The following is an 8,509-nucleotide window of genomic DNA, read 5'->3' as shown; positions in this document are numbered from 1 at the left end:
TATTTCAAATACTAACAACTGAGACTTCACCTCTTGGAGAGTCATAGCTTGCAGATATAAATCATGCATACATCCTGTTCCTAATTAAGGAGGAAGATTGTCATGTGTCATTGGAGACAACACAACAGACAACTGCTTCTGCCATGTCAGCTCTTGCACCCATCAAAATGTTACTGAGAAATACTCATGAGAATAAGACAAGGTTATATATACTCATGAGGCTAAGGATGATTGCCACACACGTAGAGGACATTGTTTGCTACATAAAATCTTTACTTTCAAATTATTCCAGCGGAATATATATAGCAAAGAGAGGGTTTGGGATTCAGGAGGGAAAATGGAAAAGGAATTCAAGCTCCAGAGTTGCTATATAGGACAGCCCTGGGGATAGGAATCTGATTGATACAGAAGAAAGGTACTTGGTCTTGAAGCTGCAGTCTCAGGTTGAAGTGCCCGTTTTCCCAGTTATTACCTTCGTGACCACCGATGAATCATTCAATTTCTTTAATTTCATTTGTGAAAGAAGAATTCAAATATCAAATGGATAGGATGAAAACTACATGAAGAAATACATGCAAGTTATTTACATCGTAAGTCTTTGGATTCCCCAGGAAATGCCCGTTCATTTCTGGTCCATCTGTGAGGAGGAAATTAAAGCATTCAGTTGTTGTCAGGAAATGGGTTTCATCGGCTCAGGGAGGGCAGGTTTGCTCCCAAGGTGGCACAAGGCCCTGACAGCCAAAGAACAAAACTCAAGCCTGAATCCTTCAAGACTACTTTTTCCTACTATGGGTCAGGACCCATTCGTGGGATATACAACAGTTTACTGTGTTGTGATTAACATATTTTAAGTGAAATGGAATGGGCCACACTAGAGCTCATCAAATGTGGTAAGGGTAAATTTCATGGAAACCTATCTCAGTTCCACATATGTGTGCATATTAACATATATATACTGCATTTTAATGTGAAATGTATTTCTTACTGTGGTCAAGGTCAAATGTTTTTGAAAACTACTTCTTTAGAGAAAACGAGATTTCAAAGTCCCCACCCAAAGGCTCATGTCACAATGATTCTGAGTTTCAAAGAAGCAAGATAGGAACTGATTGGGAACAGTATCCTGTTCCCCACAGGACAGTGGTAAACATAGGCTGTTGAGACCTCAGCCAGATCCCTGACAGTGGTACATGAGATCCTTGTGGGCAGATGCAAGCTGGGAGGAACCCTGGATACTAGGGAGACTTGGCTCCTGGGATGCTGGGGCTTATTAGCAGCTCCCTTCACATTCCCCAGGGAAACCACTGGCCCACTCTCTGGGACCTCTGGGTTTTGTTCACCTCCTGCTCTGTGGTACTCATCACCCAGGACCAGTTTTCTTACCTCCCTCCTGACACACACAACTCTTATAGCTGAGCTCTAGTTCTCATTTTTCCCCATCTTGCCTCACTCGGAGCTCTGCAGAGAAAGGACAAAGCAATACACAATAGATCAGAAAGATGCTATCACCTTACATGCCCAGAAAGTGAAGAGTCTTGCAATGATGGACCCATACCAGGTGGAATGTGTCAGATTATCTAAAGAAATACTGTGTCACAAAAAAAAAAAAAAAAAAACTTGTGGAAACAAGAAGTCAGTCACTCATTGGTAGATCTAAGAACCATTCTCACTCCTATTCCCTTTTCACTTCCCAGTACACAGGATGGAAAAGCCAGATGCTGCTTTGCAGCTGGAGGAGTGGGTGGCAGGCCTGTACAGGGGCCGTGCAGTGGATCATGAAACACAGTTCTGGCCGCTAAGAAACAAGCAGAAGTCTGCTGGGGGCGACACAGTAGTTTTTGCTTTCATAATAAAAGGGACAGGTAAGGATGATGCCACCCCTGCCTTCACCTCCTACACCCTTGAATGAGAGATATAATGGTTACAAGGACATGACATTTAGATTCAGACAGATTTGCGTTCAAGTCTGTCTCCCCACTTACTGGAGGTGTGGTATTGGGTAAAGGCCTTAACATGCCTCATCTGTAAAGTGGGTTTAATAATGCCTGTAGATGTTCCAGTGAGAAGAGACAGATGTACCACGGTGGTCAGATGTTCAGTCTTCAGCTGGTACATTGTCCTCAGGTGGCAGCTCTGTGCGATTGCCAATTGTCATCAGAAGGCACTCTCCACTGTTGCTGTTCTCTGGGTGCTTCATCCTTCATTGATTTCCTTGGTCCTATCCATGTCTCTGGAAAAAATCCACTCATTAAACTCTCTCCAACTAATCATTTCACCTATTCCTGCTACAATCCCAACTGATGCAATCACCGATCAAATATGCTTGTCTTGGATGGGACTTCACTCCAGCAAAGAGTAACTAGTTCAACCAGGCCCCAGAGGCCCTCTTGATCTAAAGGCCCCCCGAGCCAAGCCTTCTGTCCCTTCATGTCTGCTTTTGACCCCCAGTTACCCAGAAAGGACCCTGACCTTCCTAGTGGAACATCATGCACCTGCCTCAGGGACACACACACACACACACACACCCCATCCCAACCAAAGAAAAGGAAATGGCATCCAGGCAGGGTCACTTTTGTTGTTTAGTCTCTCAGTCATGAACAACTCTTTGCAACACCATGCACTGCAGCATGCCAGGCTTCCCTATCCTTTGCTATCTCCCAGAGTTTACTCAAACTAGGCAGGATCACTAGCTAGATTAAATTTTCAGATGAATAAAGAAAAAGCAGGAAGGACTAAAGGTTAGGATTTAAAGTTTAAAACACTTTAAACTCCATCTCGTTTCATGTTATGTCCCTAAAGCCTACTACAAGGCATTTGTTGAGCTCCAGAAATGCATGTGCCTCTCTCCCCATCTCCACCCCAGCCCTGGAGAAGGGAAAGTGAGTGGCCGGGAAAAGCCCCCTCATAACTGTGCTGGAGAGAGGGGAGAGGGCCATTAGTGACTAGATGATCTCAATAGTCTGGACTACCTTTCTGTTCCATGTCATGGGCATACTCTCCATTAATCTTGATTATGTTATCAAAATCTTAAATTTCCATGTTTCCTTTTGGCATTACTTCTCTTATTTTACCCTGGACTCCTTTGAGAATCCTGACATTCTGAGGTATTGAGAAGCAACTTTCCTCAAGCTTAGTGACCAACTTCCATTCATCATTTAACATAAAATTTAACACAGCACAGTTCCAATTCCTGCTGGAATCATGCCCTCTGTTCCCACATTTTGGTGGCCTTGGGCTCCCAAAGAGCTTTTCCCTTTGGCTCCCCGCTGCCTGGGTGTCCTCGGCTCCTGGGTGCAGGCACCCCAGCACTGCCTACACCATTCTATCCCCACACCAGCTATCTCGGGATAGGCCTTGGCTGCTGCCAGGACAGTCACTTGCTATTACCAGCAGTTTCCCAGCAATCAGCAGCAATTAGCAACAGCCTGCGTTCACACACATTAGAAACCACTCAGCAAACTCAGAGAGAAAAACTTCTGAGAATTTCAAAGAATGGCTGACCTCTTTCCATCTTCCAGCTGCAGCGAGAAGCCTCACACCCATCTCCCCAGAACTCTAAAGAGGCTGCCAGTGTACACTAGACCTTGTAAACCTGGGAGAGGCTATGCCTTCTATGGGGTCTGCAATGTATCTTTCTGGAGCGCCCTCCTTGAAACACGGTTTGGCCAGATGCTAAATGACTAAGATCCATGCTGTCCTGTGATGAAGGCTCAGAAGTCATTCACCTTGAGCTCCTCCATTAGCAAAGTGGCACCAAGGGATAAATCTTAACACCGTCATTACTCCATCCAAGCCACCAATTGGCTACTCCCACCAGCCAATGCCCAGAAGTCAAAGTCTTCAAAGACAAGGCGTGGACCTAAGTGTCAAACTGTTGTTATTTTAGAGAAAGCCCACAGCAATCTATCAATACATATTATTAAACAAACATTTACTGAGCCTCTCCTACATTTCCAGACACAGTACAGGTACTGGTATTCAGAGCTGAGGAGTTAGCAGTGTATAAAGAGAGAGAAATCTAAGTAGACAGTTTTCATGCAGTGTTGTGATAAACGCTGTGGTAGCAAGAGGCACTGGGTGCTGGGGAAGCCTACAAGAGGACATCAAGAAAGCCTTCCTGGGGCTTCCCTGGTGGCTCAGTGGTAAAGAATCCACCTGCCAGTGCAGGAGACAAGGGTTTGATCCCTGGACTGTGGAAGATCCCACATGGCACAGAGCAACTAAGCCTGTGTACCACAACTCCTGAGCTCAGGCTCTAGAACTCAGGAACCACAACTACTGAAGCCAGCTTGCCCTAGAGTGCTCAGCAACAAGAGAGGCCACCTCAAAGAGAAGCCTGAGTACCACAAATAGAAAGTAGCCCCTGCTCACCACAACTGGAGAAAAGCTCACACAGCAATGAATGCCCCGTACAGCCAATAAATAAATAAAATTATTGAAAAAAAAAGAAAGTCTTCCTGAGAAGGTAATGATCAAACAGAGCCTTAAAGAAGAAGTAGGCCCTAACAGGGCAAGGATAGCCGAGGGCATATCAGACAGACGCTCTGAGAGGTGGGATGCTGGGCACCTGGGGAGTTGAACTGGTAGGTCAGGGAATGGGATGGGCACAAGGTGGTGAGAGATGAGACTGAAGAAGGAGTCAGTGGAGGCAAAACTTAAGAGTTTCTTGATGAATTCCAAGGTTCTTTCAACCTCTATCTCTCCCTGGGTTGGGACGATCCCCTGGAGGAGGGAATGGCTACCCACTCCAGTATTCTTGCCTGGAGAATCCCATGGACAGAGGAGCCTGATGGGCTACAGTCCATGGGGTCACAAAGAGTTGGACACAATTTCGTGATTAAGCACAACACAGAGCCATGAAGGAATGAAATTTTAAATACAGAAGAGAACCTGGACATCAACTAATGTCACTGAGTAAGCTAAGGCCTAGGGAAGTCAGAGACAGCCCATGGAGATGATGGGGAGCCAGTAGCTCACTTAAGACTTGACAGTCCACCAAGCTCTTTGTCATCACATCTCCATAATAGAGGAAAATGCGAACAGGTCACAAGACCTAATCCATAAGCATTAACCACTGCCTGGCCGAGGGATATTCAGTAAGTCCTTTTATGGCTCTGATCTCACTTTCACATTTACAAGAGGAAGAGACTGGATCACTGGTGCTCTTTCCAGTTCTGACACCATCTTTCTAGAATCTGTTACCACAAAGCCTGTACTGACAAGCTGGAAAAAGGTAACTTCTCCTACAAAGACAGATAGTTACAATTTTCTGAAGGTCTTCAGTCGGTTTACTTCAGTCACTCAGTCATGTCCGACTCTTTGAGCCCCCATGGACTGCAGCACGCCAGGCCTCCCTGTCCATCACCAACTCTTGGAATTTACTCAAACTCATGTCCATTGAGCTGGTGATGCCATCCAACCATCTCATCCTCTGTCATCCCCTTCTCCTCCCGCCTTCAACCTTTCCCAGCATCAGGGTCTTTTCAAATGAGTCAGTTCTTCGCATCAGATGACCAAAGTATTGGAGTTTCAGCTTCAGCATCAGTCCTTCCAATGAACACCCAGGACTGATCTCCTTTAGGATGGACTGGTTGGATCTTGCAGTCCAAGGGACTCTCAAGAGTTTTCTCCAATACCACAGTTTAAAAGCATCCATTTTTCAGTGCTCAGCTTTCTTTATAGTCCAACTCTCCATCCATATATGACTACTGGAAAAACCATAGCTTTCACTAGACAGACCTTTGTTGGCAAAGTAATGTCTCTTCTTTTTAATATGCTGTCTAGGTTGGTTATAACTTTTCTTCAAGGAGCAAGTGTCTTTTTAATTTTATGGCTGCAGTCACTATCTGCAGTGATTTTGGAGCCCAAAAAGATAAAGTCTCTCACTGTTTCCACTGTTTCCCCATCTATATGCCATGAAGTGATGGGACCAGATGTCCTGATCTTAGTTTTCTGAATGTTGAGTTTTAAGCCAAAGGTCTTCAGGGGGGCTATAACTCATATTTCTCATCATAATTCATTCCCCATTTAAATCAACTGGTCATGAATAATCTAATATCACCCTTACTGAAAGTCTGCAATTAAACCCCCAAATGAAGTGCCTTCATAATCTCTAGAAAATTCTCTGACCCCCAAAAGTCATTTTCTCACTCCAAGCGGAAACTGTTTCATGATATACAACCAGAGGCCCCAAAGCTCAATTTGCTTTCTTTTTTACTTTAAATGTGGGCACTGAAAATTTACAGGGACATTTCATAATAAAGAAATGAATATGTCACACCCTCTGCCTTCTTTGTCATTTATTATTAAAGACATTGGTGGGACAGCAGGCTCACATTACTTCGGATCCATCCAGGCCTGCTGGGAATCCTCATTATGAGCTGAGGAGCCCAACCAGGGAGGTCCTTCATTTATCGCCAGCCAGACAACGTGGCTGTTCCTGCAAGGATGGAAGGTGCAGGCAGGACGACTCAGCAGGAGCAAAAGTATTCTTCAGGAGTGGTGACCATGTATCATGCAAGCAACCTCAGAAACAAGAGAAAAAGAAAAAACAGAAAATGTAAACTTGCTAAGTTTTTCAACAATGGAGATTTTGTTTTTTGTTTTTTTTTTAAATCAAGTTTCTGTGCTTCAAGGCACTGGACTCTAGCGTAAGATCCAAACATGTAAAAACAACTCAGCCCTGCCCTCAAGGAGCTTACAGTCAAAGAGGGGAGATGGGAAATGAAAACAAGAAGCATGAGAAATAGATACCATGAAATCAGAAGTCAAGTTCAGAAAGGAGGGAAATCCCAGTGCCCTGGGTGAGCAGTGACTTCTGGGACAGACAGGGCGGGGGTGGGACTTGGGCAGGAAGTGAGTGAGCAGCATCCACCTTCCAGGTCGCCAGGGCCACCTCTTTGTCACCCCACACTACCCTTCTTTTCATGATTTCCCTCACAGCACTCCTGCCTCCCAGATTCCTTTCCTCCCTTCCTCTCTTCCTCCCTACCTCTCTTCCTCCCTTCCTTCATTCTCTTGTTGATTCTATGTCTCCCCCACTAGAAGGCAGATACTATGAGAGCAGGACTTTGTCTTGCTCTCTGCAGTGCCTACAGTAGTGCCTGGCATGCAACTGGTGTTCAATAAATGTGTAAGGGCAGGAGGGCAAGGCAGGCACTCGGAAAGCCAAGAAAGCAGGCAGGGAGAGAGGGAGGCAGCAGTAAAGATACCATCCACAGAAACGGATTCATGCCCCTACTCACCTTTGCCTTCTATCCTATTACTTCTGAGAGATTTATCCTATTACTTCTCTCAGATTACTTCTGAGAGATTTGCCCTGATGCCTCAGCTCACCCAATTCTTGACCTGGCCCTAAATTATTTTAGTCTGCCCACTCCCTACCACATACCCCACCAAACTGCATGATCACTTGCACATGCTGTGTCTTTATTCCTGCTCCTCCCTGTGCCAGGAATATCACCCCTTTGTTACACTTTTATATGCCAGATAAACGCCTGCTCACTCATCAAAACTAAAGGTGGCAATTTAGCAATATCTAACAAAATGTTAAATATGTACTCCTTTTGACGCATCAACCCACTCTTGCAAATGCACCCTTGGGACTTCTCACACAGGGTGAATGTCACCTCTTCTGGGAAGATCCCTCTGACTCCAGTAACACAGAGAACATCCCTTTTATAAATCATGGATTCCACAATTTGTAACTATCATTTATAAGCTTTTCTCCTGATATTGAACCTGAGCTCCTCATGAAACTTACATGAGAGTAGACAGACAAAAATGTAAGAGAGCAAATAAATACATAAACACATACTTTCAGATAAGAGCCGAAAAGAAAATGGCTAATGCAATCTCCAAAGAAAGAGTGAGAGACTCCCGTTTCTAGTGTATTGTGCTCTTACTGGGTGTGTATTGAGATTGTCATGCTTTAAAATGTAAATTCTCCCCTAAGGGTCTGTAATACATATGTGCTATGATACTCCATGGAATGTTATGGGCATCTGGGTTCTGTCTGCCCAAGTATGTTGTAGAATTATAACAGCAGAAACCATATCCTGTACATGCTTTTCCTGCCCCTTGTCACCTGGCGTAGCAGGATTTCATTTACTCCTTGGTTAATTAGTTATAAAAACAACTTAAAGCACTAGTGCTACTAATGAGTCCAAAGCCTCATCTCTTTATAAAGTGTCCAGAGGCATGGAGAGAGAGGAACCTCAAAATGGAAGATGCTCATTGTCAGCTTATCAGAGATCTGTGACTGGCTCTTGACCAGGTCAGATTTAAAACAAAACAAAAAACTTCTAAGACTATAGATCAGTATAATTCTAGTAGGTAATCAGAACTTCAGTTCAGTTCAGTTCAGTTCAGTCGCTCAGTCGTGTCCGACTCTTTGCGACCCCATGAATCCCAGCACGCCAGGCCTCCCTGTCCATCACCAACTCCCGGAGTTCACTCAGACTCAGGTCCATCGAGTCAGTGATGCCATCCAGCCATCTCATCCTCTGTCGTC

General features: G+C 44.7%; 1 long non-coding RNA gene across 2 annotated transcripts; it reads right to left on the bottom strand.

The window, feature by feature from the left end:
- Window positions 1–201: 201 nt before the first annotated feature.
- LOC104994808 lies at window positions 202–7,437 on the bottom strand. Of its 2 annotated transcripts, none has more exons than XR_825995.1 (4): window positions 6,333–7,437; window positions 1,980–2,227; window positions 1,381–1,455; window positions 202–637 (listed from the first exon to the last, which is right to left on the bottom strand). It is a non-coding gene; the product is annotated as an uncharacterized LOC104994808 (long non-coding RNA). The 2 variants fall into 2 exon arrangements; XR_825996.1 differs by having other exon boundaries at window positions 2,015–2,227.
- Between the last annotated feature and the right edge of the window lie 1,072 nt (window positions 7,438–8,509).

Source organism: Bison bison, unplaced genomic scaffold (assembly GCF_000754665.1).
Source record: "Bison bison bison isolate TAMUID 2011002044 unplaced genomic scaffold, Bison_UMD1.0 scf7180017864267, whole genome shotgun sequence".
NCBI classification, from domain to species: domain Eukaryota; kingdom Metazoa; phylum Chordata; class Mammalia; order Artiodactyla; family Bovidae; genus Bison; species Bison bison.
Note: the sequence above shows the minus strand (reverse complement) of the source record. Positions and strands in the feature narration are given on the sequence as shown.